At 57.5% G+C, this 16,576-nt stretch overlaps 1 protein-coding gene and 1 long non-coding RNA gene across 3 annotated transcripts in view; one reads left to right on the top strand and one right to left on the bottom strand.

Annotated features, from left to right (window-relative positions):
- The window catches only part of OSBPL5 (oxysterol binding protein like 5), a 55,772-nt gene extending 49,001 nt beyond the window's left edge, over positions 1-6,771 (bottom strand). For both annotated transcript variants that reach the window (XM_075545222.1, XM_075545221.1), the window contains exon 1: positions 6,602-6,771. The gene's annotated coding sequence lies outside the window, so the exon portion shown is untranslated. The remainder of the gene's footprint in view (positions 1-6,601) is intronic.
- Positions 6,772-7,021: 250 nt separating this feature from the next.
- On the top strand, positions 7,022-13,470 carry LOC142446212 (uncharacterized). Its single transcript, XR_012784036.1, has 3 exons — positions 7,022-7,139; positions 11,674-11,757; positions 13,368-13,470. It is a non-coding gene; the product is annotated as an uncharacterized LOC142446212 (long non-coding RNA).
- The last annotated feature ends 3,106 nt before the right edge of the window (positions 13,471-16,576 follow it).

Here is a 16,576-nt window from a genome sequence, read left to right on the forward strand (position 1 = left end):
GTCCTGTCCTGCTGGGGAGCCCACTGGCTGCCACTTCTTGGTGGAGAAGAGGGAATGAGGCCTCCAGGTGGGGAATCTCTGGCCTGGGTTAGACGGCAGGCACTCGTCCACCTGTCGCTCTGCTGGCCTCAGGCTCCTTCCCTGCCAGGCTCTGGAGGTGCCCCACCACCCAGGACCAACAGGAAGGATGGGTGCTGAGATCCCTGGGGGTCCTGATGGACCAGCTGGTGTAACTCGTGAACCTCAAGTCTATTCTCAGCTTGTGAGCTAGACCTGGGTCCTGCCCACTTTTCCACACTGCCAGGATCCCAAAATCCACGCGTTGCCCCCACCCCACGAGGACAGGTGGGGCTGGCCCCCTGGGCTTTGCGACCTGGGACAGTCAGTGAGTGTGGTGTCAAGTTCAGCACTCCCTCCACCGCTCTCCCTGCATCGCACAGGTACACAGTGGGGTCCCTAGAGAGTTTGGGGGTACTGGCCACACCAGAGGCATGACAACATAATGGCTCCCTAGAAAACGTGTGCACGGTTTCTGTTGTGACTTCCTTACTAACCAGATCCCTGCCGGAGTGGTGGGAGTGGAGGACGGCAGAGGCTTGGTTTGGTAGGTAGTTAGTTATACATCACAAATGTGTGCTCAGCCCTGCTGACCTACGAGCTCCTTTACTGTGCAGCCTTCTTAGGGGCTCAGCTCCGAGACCGCAGACGTTCCCACAGGCAGGGCCGTGCCGACAGTCCCTGCCAGCACCCCCAGGCGGGTTACAGTCACTGGCTGTGCTCCGTGCTCGGCTAAGGGGCGTGCGATGTGGGCTTTGTGAGCTGGCACCAGAGTCCCTCTGAGTGTGAAGGGAGCACATTGCGGAGACACCAAGCCCTAACAGCAGGTTGCTTCCGCTCTGCTTACCGGCGTGCCCAACACAATGCCCACAGACAGGACGAAGGCACATGGCCTCGGGAAAAGGGCGCCGAAGGCCATTTGCCTGCACCGTCCAGAGTATTCTGTGATTCAAGTTGACGGCCAACCTGACTGTCGATTCTGGAAAACGGAGGCTGGCCGTCAGCCAGATGAGTTGACACAGGGGCTGCAGTAATGGGGTCAAACAAAGGACAATTGTGAGGATGGCGCAGGATGGCCAACGGGGCCTGTTACATATGGGGTCTCTCTCTGCCAGTCCGGAGGAAGACGGGGCTTTCTATCGCTTAAAGAGTGAGTCTCGGAAACTCACAGGGCAGTTCAGCTGCAGGCAGTCCCCCTTCTATAGGGTCGCTGTGAGCCCGTGTCCACTCGAGGGCAGTGAGTGACCAGTGGGCACTGAGTCCATGGCACCTGACAGTAACAGCACGTGGATTCCGGAGGCCGGGTCGCTGAGGAGTGGGGTGGCACCGTCCCTAGTGGTACCGCTGGGATGACGTTCGTTCATCCCGTTTATCAGTGCCCTGGCTTACCCAGAGCCAAAGCTACTGGTCTAGCGGCAGGAGCCTCAGGACATGCCACCTGTCTGTCTCTCCTGCAGTGGAGAAAGGGAGGCGGACCCGAGTCACTCCTGGGGCCAGGGCAGGAAGGGGCAAAGGGCCCGAAGGTACTCACCCCAAGAGAAGCGTCAATTAAAATCCCGCAGCCACTGCCTTTTCAATGGGACTCCAGGCAGAGGATCCACCGCTTTAAGTCACGCTTCCCACCCCGCGCTACGCTACCGTATTCACCCCAATAGACGGGCACGAAGCCTCCGCGCTCCCAGGGCCTGCGCGCTGTCTCCGCTGGCTCGGCGCAGAAGGCAGCACCGCCGCCCAGTAGCCGCAGGTCTACGAGCTGAGGCGGGAAGGGGCAAAGGCGTGGCGGCGGCAAGCCCTCCGTGCAGCCTCAACTCCCTGGCTCGGCGGCCTAAGAGGCCTTTCTCCTTTAGGCTCGCTCAGGCGTCCCCCCCATCCCCTAACCGCACAGGCAATCACGTTCCTGCACTCCCCAGGCATCGGTCCATGGTCAGCGGGCAGGGCTGAGGTGCGGGGTGCCCAGCAGGTGCCACCCTCTTACCGCAAAGCAATGCCCTGCAGGGTGCTTCCAGAACACGGGGGGGGGGGGGGGGGAGGGGGGCCTGGGCCCAGGGAAGGTGGCCTGGGGTGGCCACAGGACCACGTGTCGGACGACCAGTGGGCGGAGTCTGATCCGCAATGGCAAACGGAACCACACCCATAGCCACCAAGTCATTCCAACTCACCGCAACCCTGTACAGCGTTTCCAAGAGTGACAGTCCCCACGGGAGCAGACAGACTCGCCTTTCTCCCGTTGAGTGAAGGTGGTTGGTTTAAACCGCCTGATGCCTGACGCACAAGGCTACCAGAGGTCCTTGCTATGCGGAGATATTATTGGGGGAGGGGGGAGGCAGGACCCCAAATGATACCTCTCCTCATTCTGTCATGGAAGGTGGGGATGGGTGGTTTCTGTGCCCTTAAACTGTGTCCATCCCAGTTCACATCACACGTCTTGCCCCAAAAAAGCAGTTTGAGCCATCACACGAGTTCCCCAAACTTCAAACTCACTGCCATTGATTCCGACTCATAGGCACCCAATGGGACAGGGTAGAACCACCCCTGTGGGTTTCTGAGACCACTTTGTCTCTCTTCCACAGAGCAGCTCATGGCTTTGAACTGCTGACTGTGGGGTTAGCAGCCCAGTGCATAAGCCCTGCCCCATCAGGCAGGTGGGTTAATGAAACTGGCCAGTATGACCAGTGACTGATGTTATAAATTCCAGGTGGCCCTTGGCAGGAAAAAGTTTCTCCACCTGGGCTTTTATCGCCTTGGGTCCAAACTGTGTTCAAATCTTGAGCCTCGGCTTGCCCTTCACTCACCATGGAGCCAGCCTTAGTCCCTTCTCCATCAACAAATGAAAAAAAAAGGGGGGGGCATTTTTCTGAGCTCAGCCCACCCTGCCCACAGCCCATTCTTAGTTCAGAAGGAAGGGGACCCTGGGGGGGTAACTCCCAGGTCTGAAGGGCATGAGCTGACCAGCCCCTGTTCCTCCCAGGCTGCTGCAGCGGGCACCAGGCCAGGCGCAAGGGGCAGGGGTGAGGAAGCCTGGATCAAGCTCCCTGTATCAAGACGATGATGCTAAGCTGGTTGGTGGTCCACTCCTGCATCCTCTGAGCACAGGTACTTGGAGATGGAACATCACCCCCACCCCTACCCCCAAACACTCAGGAGCAGGCAGACAATCAGCAAGACAGAGGTGGCCGAGTGTGTGGACAGGCCTCCCTGGCTGCCTCTGGCCTGCCCACTTTCCCCAGACTAAGTCAGGTCATTGAACACTTTCAGAACAGAGACCATTCCAGGGAGTTCGGGGTCGGGGAAACGCTGCTCAGAAAATAAACGTGGACACATGAGCGACATTGGGGTGGCCACTCCAGGTCAGGAGCAGAGGGTGTCTCAGGAGAAGGAGCATCCAATGGGGAACTGACTCAGATGGAGCCTCGGCAGAGCTAGGGGAGACACCAGGCAGAGCCAGTAGCCAGTGCAAAGGTCCTGGGGTAGAGAAAGCCAGGCCTCAGTCTGGTCCAGGGAGGGGCCAAGAGGCAGACAGGGGTCTCAGAAAGGAGTCTGGACACTCAGAGACCGATGGATTTAGAAGGGGATGTGACACAGGCAACTTGAAAAACAAACTGGCCACCATCAAGTGGACACCTTTGACAGTGGCCTCTGACATGGGACAGAGTCGCAACTGCCCCCATGGGTATCCGAGAACTGTAACTCTGTACTGGAGCAGACCGCCTCGACTTTCTTAGCTGTTCATGGTTTCATAAGGGCAGGGAGGACCCAGGGGCAGGGATCCCACTCTAGACAGAGTGGTGGTGGTCCTACCTAACCGAAGGGGCTGGATTGGAGGGAGGGAGGTAGGAAGCCTGCCCTGGTGGTTCAGTGTTTAAGCACCGGGCTTCTAACTGATAGTTTGAAGGTTCAAACCCCCAACCCACTCTGTGAGAAAAAGATGAAGCTCTCCATAAGGACTGACAGCCTCGGATACCAGATGAGGCAGTCCTACCAGGCCTTACAGGGCCCTACAGGTCACACTCCACTCTATGGCAGTGGGCTCCACTTGGGTCCTGGTCCCTCGGTGGTAGGAATAGTCTGTGTTCTGTGCTCAACTGCTAACCAGAAAGCTGGTCATTCAAACCCACCAGGAGTGCATGGGCAGAAAGGCTTAGAGGCCTGCTTTGGAAAGGTCACGGACTCAAAACCACATGGTCCATGTGGGGTTCCCAGGAGGTGGGCCCCCAGGAGGTGGACTCGTGGCGAAGGGCCTGGGTTGGGGCTTTTAGAGGTACAGCAAAGCCATCACTCACCACCGGGATGGGCCAGGATTGGCTGGAGAGGCCCTCCGGGGGCTGGGGGGGGGGGGTCCCTTTAGGCATAGCGTAAGGCCCTCCGTCTCACTGACTCAGGAACAGTGACATCTATGTGGGACGGTTCTGAGGTGTCTCCTAGTGGACATGAGCTCTCCTGGGATCCTGGTCACAACTCCCCACCCCCACGACCCCGATGCTCAGGGGGTGGGGGTAGGGGCTTCACTCCTTTTCTGGATGGTCTAGTCTCCACCTGGCTCTGTTAAAGTGCTCCAGCTGGTCATTGTTATGCCCACCCCCCACTTCCCGAGTCACAGCTGTCAGTCATCAGATCCAGAGCGCAGAACTGGGGCCCACCCTCCAATGCCCACCCATGGTGCTCACTCCCCGGGGCTCAAGCAGCAACATGGCCAATTCACATGCTTTTCCCAATTTGGGCCACTTCCCAGTCAAGAGGGCTGGTGACCTGAGTCCACATGCTTTGTGATGGTCAAGCTCATCCCCCTGCCAGGATCCACGCCCTCAGAGGAGCCCCCTGGGCTGTGTGATGCCAGACTGGCCCAAGAGGCAACGCCCACCGTCCTTTGTGAATGCTGGAAGCCCCACAAGGACGTTCCAGGACATCCCTGGCCTCAGGGATCACTGCTCTGTCAGATTGCACTGCCCGCACCTGGCTCGTGGCCAACCAGAACCTCCCCCCCCAGGCCCTGGGATAGGAGCCCCAGCTTCCCAGCCCCCTTGTGTGAAGGTCTTACAGCCCTCCTGTCTCAGTGTCTGCAGGGGCCAAAAGCCACAGAGCCCAGGCCTCTGTCGGTGTGTCTCCAGCCTCAGACTCCACACACACATCAACCTGGGCTTGAAGGCAATCGAGAGGGGCTTCTCTCTCCTGAGCCAGGGCCCCACTCTGTTGGCTGTTTGGGCTTGGCCCTGGCCTCACACTCAAGGGCTGGAGGCACCAGACTGTCCTCTACCCACACTGTTGTCTCTCCCAGGGCACAGACTACAGGAGGACCCTGGTCTCCCAGGAGTCAAGGGGAGGCTTAGCCTTTTCCAAAGGGCAAGTCCAGTGCTCAAGGAGCCAGTGGGAGTTCCCTGCCCCGCAGTCCACCCTGCAAGTGGGTCCCCTGGGCTTCAGAGCCTGTTTGACCAGTCTTTCTATAGCGTCCAAGGGTTTAAAAGCCAGAAGCCCTTCACTGGGCCTGGACGCTAAGCAGACAGACAGGCAGGCAGGCAGGCAGGCAGACAGAGGGGCCCAATCACAACCCCTGCCTTCCTTGGCACCGGACTTGCTACGCTCACACACGTGCCACCAGACAATGGAGTCCAGGGCCAGGTCTGTCCTGACCTGCCTGCTGCACACCACACCAGCCCGGACCCCCTCACCTCACGCCAGATCCAGGGACAGGAAGTGGAGGGACAGGACAGGAGCGCAGACTTGGTGCAGACTCACGGGTGTGAATACCCAGGTGCTGGGGCCTAGGGCCAGCCCTCCCCCTGTCCTGGGCGTTGCCCTGTGAGCTCCTCACCCAGGTCCACCTGCAAAAGGCTCCTGGATGGGGCTCAGGTGACAGGCATACACTCACCTGGGTTATTTACAAGAGAGCAGTTCAGGAAACCCCCAGAGGGCACTGGGGAGACTCCCATCCCACAGCTCTTCCCTAACCAGGCCCTGCTGGGCGGAGACGGGAGGGTGGCAGAGGAGGCCAGCTGGCAGTGCTGGGAGTCTGTCCACATGGGGACCATGGCAGGGAGGGTGCTCCGCTGGGCACGAGGGCGCTGAGGCTCGGCCCTAGAGGACAGGGATCGTAGACCGGCCCTCTCCTGACATCGCTCCCCCAGCAAGCCCCTCCCGCCCCCTGTCTTCCAGCGACACAACCCGGCTGTAAACACAAGTCGTCAGGGTCATTCCTGGGCGGCCCAGGAATGGAGGCTGCGTGGGCGACGGCCAAGGGACCAGAGTAGGCGCGCTCTGCGGACCCGGAGACTCTCCCAAGCCCGCCTCGAACCCCGCCGCCCCTTCAAGCCCGAACAACCCCCCGCCCGCCGGCCCGGCCCCCCACCCGACAGGCCCCCGCGCCTTCACGCCCCACCCAGGGGGGAGCCGGCTGGGCGCGCCGCTCCCCACGCCAGCCCCACCCGCGTCCCAAACCCACCCGGCTCCACCGCCACCCCGCCCGGCTGCGCCCCAGTCCCCGGCGCCCCGGCTCCCGGGTTCTGGCGGCCCGCGGGCGGCTCCGGGCCAGGCCCGGATCCCGGCCCCTTACCGTGCGCGCGGCTCGGAGCTCGGCCGGCGGGGCGGGCGCGGAGGTCGGCGGCGCTGCCGCCGCAGGAAATGCCGGCGGACGGTCCTTGGGCGAGGGCGGCGGCGACGGGCGGGGCGCCGAGGGCGGCGGCGCCAAAACCCGGGCGGGATCGGCCTCGCCGGAGCGGGCCGCGCCACCCGGTCACGGCCGCGGGCCCGGAGGCTGCGGGCGCTCACTGCGCGCGCCCCTCGCCCTGGCGCGCCCCAGCGGGCGGGCGGGGGGAGGTGGGCGCGGAGCGGGCAGTTATGAGGTTCTCACATTTAGGAGTGCGGGGTGGGCGCGGGGCGGATGCAGCTCCTTGGTGCTCAGGATGTACCAAGCCAAGCCACGGTACACCCTGACCCAAGACACGGTCAACGTCCCAGCCCCAACCTCCCACGCCCTTCACGGAAATGAGGACCCCAGAATTGTGATCTGCAAGGACCAGTCCACTGCCTCTCTGAGACACCAGCTTGGGCCGCAGGCTAAGACCCTGCCCTCAGTGACTGTCCCTCTGCAGGTACCACTCCCCACCCCTCAGACCTTCATGTTCTCCTGTCTCTGAGAAAAGCATTTATTTTAATTCTGCCAAGCAGCCTCAGACTGGCCCAGGGCTAGCTTCTCCCCTGCCCTTCACTCTGAGAACCAGAAACGGTTATAAGCCTGCTGACCACACATTCCCAGGAACTGCCGAACCCCAACCTGCCCCCAGCCTGCTGTGTGCTGGGACCCAGGCCCTTCAGACAGGCACAAACCCCTCCCCTGTCATCTGACTTCTATGGCGGACCCTCAGGGCCCACTGTGCTCAGGCCAGAGAGGCAGGTGGAATATCCCAGAGCAAAGAGCCTCCTGCAGCCCCCCTTTCGTATCTAGGCCTCAAAAAGGGGCCCACCTTCTTCCCACACTGCCTGTGGCCACCGTGAGCACAGCCAAGCCCAGGCCTCCTGCTCCAGGGTGTGCAGGGAGGGCAGCCCCCAGCCTGCTCTGGAAGCTGCTTGACCACCAGGCAGGGCTGTGGAAGCAGCCGGGAGGGGTCATCCAGCTCCCTCCTCCCAGGACCACCTCTCAGGCACTTTACGCTGCCTCCACAGCTGGGTGGCCTGGGGACAAGTGCCTTCCCCATGCAGCCTGTTAGATCAGGCGAGTGGGTGTCCATTGTGGTTGGGGGGAGGCCATGGAAGATGGTCCTCTGGACGCCCTCTCAGCTCACTCCCAGGACCAGCCTACCCTGCCCCATGGTCACCTTTCGAGGCCTTCGGATGCAGAACTGCTTGGATAGCATGCTCAGGGCCATAGCTGAGTGCCCGCCGGGGTCTGAGGTGGGGCAGCCTGGGGCCTGTCGGCAGAGGGTCTGCGCAGCGTGCGGTCCAGGCAAGCGGTGACTGCACACAGCTGTGGGCGCTACCAGAGCCTGGTAACCACCCTGCTGGTTGCCGAGGCCGGCCCACAGGGACGACAGGGCAGGAAAACACAGTTCGTGTCCCCTGGGGTGGACTCTCACGGGCCAGTTCCGGGGAAGATTTCAGCTGCTTGGTGATACCGGCCTTTGGACTGGAGCACATGAAAGGACCCTGCTCAGCACAAACCACAGAGGTCAGGTGGCCACCTGGTGGGTGGGCGAGGACAAAGTCTGGCTGTCCTGGGGGTGGGGTGGGGGGAGGAATGACCACAACCAGATGGCCAGGGAGCAGGGTGGACCAGACCGGGCTCTTCTGGAAAGCCCTGCTCTGGGTTGTAGCCAGGTTGTGGAGGGGCAGTTGGGGGGAAGGATGCCCAAGGGCAGGAGGAAAGATACTGGGCTACGCAGGGTAGGGTTTTGGGGTGACTTGGGAGGGGCATGTGGGCCTCAGTCTGTAAGCTTAAGAGTGGGTGTCTCCCTGGATGCCTGAGGTGCTGAGTGGGACTTTCCAGGAGGGACAGATAGGCGTTTGGGAACATCACCAGGGAGAAAGAACTTCAGGGGTCCCCTCTTGCCCGCCCATGACAGCCGTTTAGATGTAGGTGTGGATGAAGTCAAAATTTTAGCCTTCTTAAAAAAGAAAAAAAAAATTAGCCTTCTTTCAACATAGTAGTGGTTAGGCATTTGGCTGCGATCAGAAAGGTCAGCAGTTCAAAACCACCACCACCACCACCAGCTTCACTGAGAACAAGCCGGGGCTTTCTGCTCTGGTAGAGAGTTACAGCCTCAGACTCTCACAGGGGCAGTTGTACCCTGCCTTACAGAGTAGCTTTGAGTCAGCCTCTACTTGACGGCAGGGAGTGTGGCTTTGCTTTGTTTTCCCAACTCCACCGAGAACAACGACAATTTGTGAAGACCGAAGAGCTGTCAGGTAAGTATTGGGCTGCTAACCACAAGATTGGTAGTTCAAACCCACCAACTGCTCCTTGGAGGAGGCTGTCTGCTCCCACGGGTCTTAAAGGCCGCTTGTTTACTGCCCTGGGGACCCTGCACAGGCTGCTGTGCGTGGATGGCAGTGGGTTTCCTCTTCTACTTTGTTGCTGATGCAAAGCGCCATAATCCCTGACAAGAGATACACGGGTTTAAAGTCAAGGCTCTTCCAACAACATTTACTTCCAGAGCAAGGCTCGCCTCTGCCCGGCCCCATGGCCACCACCTGCCTGGCTGCACTGAGATGCCACTGGGGGGTAGAGAGAGCTGGGCTTCCCACAGTGCTGCAGTCCTGGGTAGGGTGGAGCTGGCTGGAGAGGACCAGGGAGTCTGTGTCTCCAGGGAAGCTTAGAGCTGTCTTCAAGGGCGGAGTCATGAATCCAGGTGGGGATGGGAGTAGGGAGGGGAAGGTGATGTGTGCAGTGCCTGTTTCTCTTCCCTCTTAGGGAAACTGCAGCTATGCTGGCTGAATGTCCTCACTTCCCCAAGTCCTGAGCAGGGCAGAGCACGGTACTGGACCAGTCAGACCTGTGGCCACATGGCGGGGCATGCTCACGGTGGTCTCTATGTCTCCCTATCTCTGTGTCTCAGCATTTCCCCCCTTTTCTCTGTAGCTATTTCTCCCTGTCTCTCTTTCTCCCAATCACTCTCTGGCTTTCTCCCTATCTCCCTATCTCTCTGTATCTCAGTCTTTCTCCCTATCTCTGTCTATATCTCTCTGTCCTTCCCAAGCCCAACTCCATGGCACCCAGTGTGACTCGCTCACAGACTTCGCTTCTCTCAGCCTCTGAATTGCTGCCTCTCAGTCTAGCTCTTGCGCAATCTCTCCGTGTCTCTGTCCACCTCGCCTCTTCTGTGACCATGCTGTGTCCTAAACCCGTGGTCTGGGATGGTCTGAGGGAGAGGAGTGTCACATGGAGGAGAGAGAACAAGGAGGTCCTTGTGCTCCATGACCATGACTACCAGCACCATCACCACTCCCAATTCCACCCTGAGCGCCACAGCCGCCACCATGCCCAGTAGTGGTAGCCAGGCACTGTCCTGCCCTGGTCTCCCAGACAGGGAGGCAGTTGTGAGCAGAGACAAGGAGCCACACACTTCCCGTTCTCCTCCTGTTCTGCTTCTCCTTCCTCCTCTGTTGCTCCAGGCAAGAAGAGACCATTGCTGTACTTTGGAATAGCCAATGCTAGTGTTTAAGAGCCCAGGCACTCACAGGGCTTTCATTGGCTGATTTTTAGTAGACCACCAGGCCTTTCTTCCTCATCTATTAAGACTGGATGTTCCACTGAAACCTGCTCAGTATCACAGCAACACCCAAGTCTCCACTCTCAACACCTTCACTACCTTCATCACCACTATCTTAATTACTACCATTGTCACCATCTTCACCATTACAGCAATTCCTACCATCATCACCATCATCACTTCCATCATGGTGATCATTATCACCATCATCATCACCATCATCATAACACCACCATCAACACCACCACTACCTCCATCATGATCATCATCATCACCATCATCAATATCACCATCATCACCATCATCATTACCACCATCAACACCACACTACCTCCATCATGATCATCATCATGACCATCAATGTCACCATCATCATCATCACCATCACCACCATCAACACCACCACTACCTCCATCATGATCATCATCATCACCATCATCAATATCACCATCATCATCACCATCATCAATATCACCATCATAACACCATCATCATTACCACCATCAACACCACCACTGCCTCCATCGTGATCATCATCATGACCATCATCAATGTCACCATCATCATCATCACCAATATCATCATCATCATAACACCATCATCACAACATTATCAGCATCACCATCACTACCTCCATCATGGTCGTCATCACCATCATCATGACCACCACCATCATCACCACTACCACCACCATTGTCATTACCACAATCATTACCATCATTGCCACCCCCAACGCCATCACCATCGTCAATATCATCGTCTTTACCATCACTACCATCATCATTATCACTCATCATTCCCACTATGGTCACCATCACCACTACCACTCCCAGCCCCCATCACCATCATCATGACCACCATCATCGCCATCATCACTAGCACCCCCACCCCCACCATCCCCATCACCTCTGTAATCATTATGTCACCCCAACAGCTACCATCATCATCACCATCACCACTACTGTCAGATCGATCGGCAAACCCAGCATGTCCTACAATGAGGAAAACAACAACACCCAAAAGATACAAGGTCACCTTGACCCCTAAACAAAGGAGCCTTTGAGCCTTCCTCCTGAGTCTCTGACACCCCAGGAGAACGGTTTTACCACACCCTTCACTTCTGCACTTCGGGAGGGAGGGTGTGTCTGAGGACCTCCGGGATGTGCTGACTCCAGGAACCAGGACACCTGGGTGGTCTGCCTTGCTTCCTGAGAGGCAGTCTGTCTTTGCAAGTTGAACAGCTTCCCAGGTCTCCAGCCTGTGTTCCCTGTCTTTGTTTGAGAGCACACAGCCTCAGGGCCCTTGGCTTGCCCATCCGGCTCTGCCTCTCCCCATCAAATAGCTTGAAGGGTAGGCTCCTCTCTGCCCTGAGTTAACAGTTAGGTGCCGGGAACTGACCCTAACTCTTGTCCGCCCACAGCCATGGGATGAAGCACTGCTGGGTCCTGCACCATCCCTATGTTCGACATGGAGCACCCTGCCGGGACCCATAAGGATGTTTAAGGTACAACTCATTTGGTTTCTTTTTCTTGTTGCTGAGATGGGACGAGAATGCAACAGCTCAAGAGTGTCTGTCTGATGACGCTCTTCAAGCTGTGCCCCATTCTCATCCTCCTTTTCTGCACCAATCCTCCCCCGTCAACAACTCACTGCTCCTACGGCTCCTCCCTCATCTTCCAGGATACCGCTTTCCTTCAGGGCTCATGGAGGAGGGCGTCAAAGAGCTCAAGGCAGACATGCTTTGCCAGTTAAACTAAACTAGTGTTTTCTTTTAAGACAACGTCAGTTATGGTTTAGAGATAATCCCAAGGCCCTACCCACCCTCCATGACTCCAGCTTGTCTGGATTCCAGTGAAGGAGACATTTTTTTCTACATGTTTCCCCTTTTGATCAGGATTCTCTTACAGATACTTGGGCCAAAATGTTCAGTGACCGCAGTAGTTGGGCACCATCTAGTTCTTCTGGTCTCAGGGCACAGGGGCCCATCATTGATGCAGGCACTCAGCCACACATTTTACATCCTCCTCCAGTTCCTGGCTTGCCTTCTGTGACTCCAGGGACGCAGAAGTCAGTTGTGTGTCTGGATGGATTGTCTGGTGTGGTTTTAAGAGCCCAGGCCCTCAGGGCTTCCACTGACTGGTTTGGGGATGCAGATCCCCGAGCCCTGCTTCCTAGTCTGTCATGGCTTGGACTCTGCAGATGAAGCCTATTCAGCATCATAGCAACATGGGACCATCATGGACAGATGCTCCACGGATGGAGCATGAGGTGCAGTGGCATGGAATGGAGACTGAGTGAGGAACTGAATCCAATCCTCCTGGATATTCAGACTGAGCCCTGGTGGTAGAGTGGTTAGGTGGTTTGGTGCCCAGCTGCATCCAGAGTGGTGGGGGTTCAAACCCACCAGCTGCTCCGTGGGAGAAAGCAGTTTGTATCTGTAAAGATCGACAGCTTGGAAACTCAATGGGGGTAGTTCTACTCCATGCTGTGGGGTCACTGTGAGTCAGAGTCAAGTTGAATGCAGGGAGTTGAGTGTTGTGGCCTCAACCATGCCTGCTCTTGTCACTTTCCATGGTGACTGGGTGGGGCTATGCAAATAAGGTGCTCATGGCCTACCAAGAGGATTGGACAGCCTGATGACAATGTCAACAAAGTACCTGTGACCCTCACAAGTGCTGCAGGACAGGAGTGGATGGCTCTGGGCAGGAGTAGGGTGCTTTTGAGCAGGAATGGGGTGACTGGGCCAGAGTGGGTGATGCTAGGCCGTGGCAGAACCAGGAACCTAGGAGTAAGAGAGCCGAGAGCCTTTGGTGGAGGGAGGCCTCCAGGCACTTTACTGGTAGTTCCTGAGAGCCTGTCACCCTTGCCCCAGCGGGTTGGAGCCAGGCCAATGGGCCAAGAGAAGGAGAGGGAGCGGGAGAAGGTGAGAGGAGGTGAGGGTAGAGTGGGGAGAGAGGTGGGAGCTGCTGGAAGTGGGCCTAGAGGAAGCCATCCTGACTGATAAGATGGCTCCTGAGTAGGTTCTGCTCCTGAATTGGAGCCAGCGAGCCCCATCAGGAGCCTCATCACTGTGAATGTGGCCTGAGGGCTCTGTGAATCCCCTTGTCCCTGCAGGGTATGGAGGCTGCTGGTGAGGCTGGCATCAGGCTGGTGAGGAGGCAGGAGGTGGGGACGTGTCCAGAGTGACCTGGTAAGTATCAGATAGCCCCCACCCCCGCCTGTCCTCAGCCACTGTTCAGTGTAGTCGCCCTTGGGAGACACATCTGGCCATGGCTCATGGGGCTCTGGGGCTGGTTGGGGGCACCTTCCTGCAGGTGCACTTTCCTGCCCCCGGGCCCATCCCTACACTGATCTCCAAGCTCCTTAAAGGCAGAGAGACGTCTGAATGAGCACCCCTCCCCGGGCCCCATGTGTCCTTAGCAGGCCCAGCCCTACTCCCACTTGGGTCCTGGACACCTTTGGCATAAGCCAAGCCACCAGCTTAACCCCCTTGTTACGCTTTTCTCCACGGTAATGCCAAGGTCTGTCCGTTAGCGCACTCTCCATCCTGTGATGCTGCAGGCTCTGCCACCCAACTTCAAGCACCAGTGGGGCCACCATGCTAGGTGGTTTCAGCAGAGCATCCAGACTAAGACCAGGAAGAAAGGCCTGGTGGTTTGCTTCCAAATATCAGCCAATCAACCACTACCTGTATTCCCCCCATCCCCCCTGTCACAGACTTCCTTTGGGCACTGAGTCAGGACATGGTGATATCTGGCTCCATAAAGATTAGACCCACCACCAGTGAGTCACCCTACAGGACAGAGTAGAACTGCTTCCTAGTCTTTGTGGGAGCAGGCTGCCTCACTCTCCTGCCCTCAACAGAGCAACTGGTGGCTTTGAACTGCTGACCTTGGCTTTAGTAGCCCTTGGCTAACCCACTGCCCCACCCGGGCTCCTTCCCTTCTGCATGATGGCCTCAGGAACCCTGGGGAGCTGTTCTGCTCTCTCCTGTAAGGTTACTCTGAGTCTGACCCCACTGGAGGGCAGGCAGGGGGTTGGGTGGTTCAGGATTGGCTGCATGGAGCCGCTCTGAGTCGACTCGAAGGCAGTGGGTTTGGGTTCCTATTAGTGGTTCCTGAAGGCCACGGCCTTTGACTTTCATCAGCAAGGGCCCTCAGCATGATTCCAACTCCGCACGAAGAAGAACAAAATCCTCACAAGGGACCCGAGAGACAACAGCGTGATAAGCAGAGACAGGGTTGAACTCGCCAAGGATTCCGTGGGCTTAGATCTAGTCCATGACCAGGGGATGGGCAGTCAGGGGCTCAAACACACATTGCATGGGGTCAATCTGCTGCTTGCACAGGGTCCTCTTGAAAAGCAAGCAGGTCATTTTGAGGACCCGGGTGCACCTGAGTCTTCTCCCGCCTCCCATGTATGTGCAAGCTGACATGGAATAAGGAAGACCACAGAAGAATCCATGCTGTGGCAGTGACATCATCTGTCAACTTGAGGGAAGGCGGGGAGTCCAGCTTGTCAATCAGGTCATAGCCAATGAGGCTTCGGTGTGGGCATGGCCTTCTCCTGAGGATTCTGGGAACTCCTGTCTTCCTCCCTGGGGGCAGGACACACACTCTCTGCTTCATATTCCTGTTGACAAGCCACATGGAGCTACACTGATGGAGCCAGAGCCCTGGACCTGGAGGAGCCACATAGCGACTCATGCCAGCTCTGAGATGCTTCCACCACCACTGGATCCACGAGAGTTTCCACCCACTGGCCTGCGATCTTCCTGCATTTGGCATGGTGAATTATGCATGAATATTGGACATATGGGCTGATATTGGACTTATGGACTTGATCTGGACTGGGTTGGGATGTTCCTCAATATACAATTGCTCTCTTATACAAAGCTCTTTCTTATACACCTATGAGTGCCTATGAATTTGTTTCTCTAGTCCACCCGGACGAACACAGATGCATTTGAAGGATGGTGCCGGTGAAGACTATTGGTAGGGCCACCAACTCTCAGAAGAAACAAACAGATCTGTCTTGGAGGACGTACGACCAGATGTTCCTCAGACAAGGATGGTGAGACTGTGTTTCACGTGCTTGGGACGTGTGGTCAGGAGTCCAGTCCCTGGGGAAGGACACACTGCTTAGTAAAGTGGAGGGGCAGCGAAAAAGGCGAAGGACAGACACCATGACTGCAGCCGTGGGCGCAGGCAGAGGAACAAGTGCAAGGACGTGCAGGACCGGCGGCGGTTCCTTCTGGTATATGCGTGGTTGAGCGGGAGCAGGGGGACGGCACCTAGCTGCCTCATCAACGCGTGCTGTTGGAAGGGAGGGATTACTATGCTGAGGAGGTGGGTCTGGGTCTGAAGGCTCAAGGGTCCAGTTTTGGTGTGGATCGGCACAACCCACTGTCACTGGGGGAGGCAGGTAAAAGGTGAGTTTCTGTGCCTGGGGCCAGGCTGACATGGTTACTGGTGGTGTCTCATTCAGCTCCAGCCCGGAGAGAAGGGGGGGTTGGCCTCTGCACACCCACGGCCGACCCAGGGCTCTCAGTGAATGTCAATCCATTGTCTGACTCTCCCAGAAAGACCAATGTGGGTGGCTCTCGTGAACAGAGCCAGATTCATTAGGGTGTGAGGCCACAGAAGCACGTCAACTTGGCAGTGTAGAGTTGCAGTGGCCCTTAGGCTGCCTCCCAGGGAAGGCTCTCCTTCTGTGCCCTTGGAGATGTCCTGGCCTCAGCTTCTACAGCCCTGGTGTCCTCTGGGCTTCTGTAGATAGCCGGGCCTGTCCCAGGGGACCCATCTGTCTTTGCTTAGCTGCACGCCTTCCTGGGAGTCCTCCAGGTGTCTCGGATTAAACACTGGGCTGCCAATGGCAATGTCAGCACTTTGAAGCTCTCTGCTCCTGTAAACCCACAGGAGAAGCTCTGCCCTGTCCTGGCGGGTCACTGTGAGTCGGCCCCAACTCAATGGCTGTGGGTTTGCTTTTTAATTTTTTATTAAAAGAATTTTATTGGGTGTGGGGAGGTAGGCACAGCCATCGAGTCAATTCCAATTCACAATGTCCCTTTAGCACAGGGTAGTACTGTCCCCGTGGGTTTCCAAGACGGTCACTTTTTCCAGGAATAGAAAGCCTCGTCTTTCTCCCTGGGAGCGGCTGCTGATTTCAAACTGCTGACCTTGCAGTGTGCATCCCAGCACACAGCCACTGTGCCATCAGGGGGCATTTGGGTTTGCTTTTGAGATGCCTTCCTGGGCCTGGAGCTCAGAGGTGAAGAGGTTTTCCCCATGGGCCCCTCAATGCATCCTCACTTGCCTCGGGGA

This window comes from Tenrec ecaudatus, chromosome 4, assembly GCF_050624435.1.
Source record: "Tenrec ecaudatus isolate mTenEca1 chromosome 4, mTenEca1.hap1, whole genome shotgun sequence".
Taxonomy (NCBI): Eukaryota; Metazoa; Chordata; class Mammalia; order Afrosoricida; family Tenrecidae; genus Tenrec; species Tenrec ecaudatus.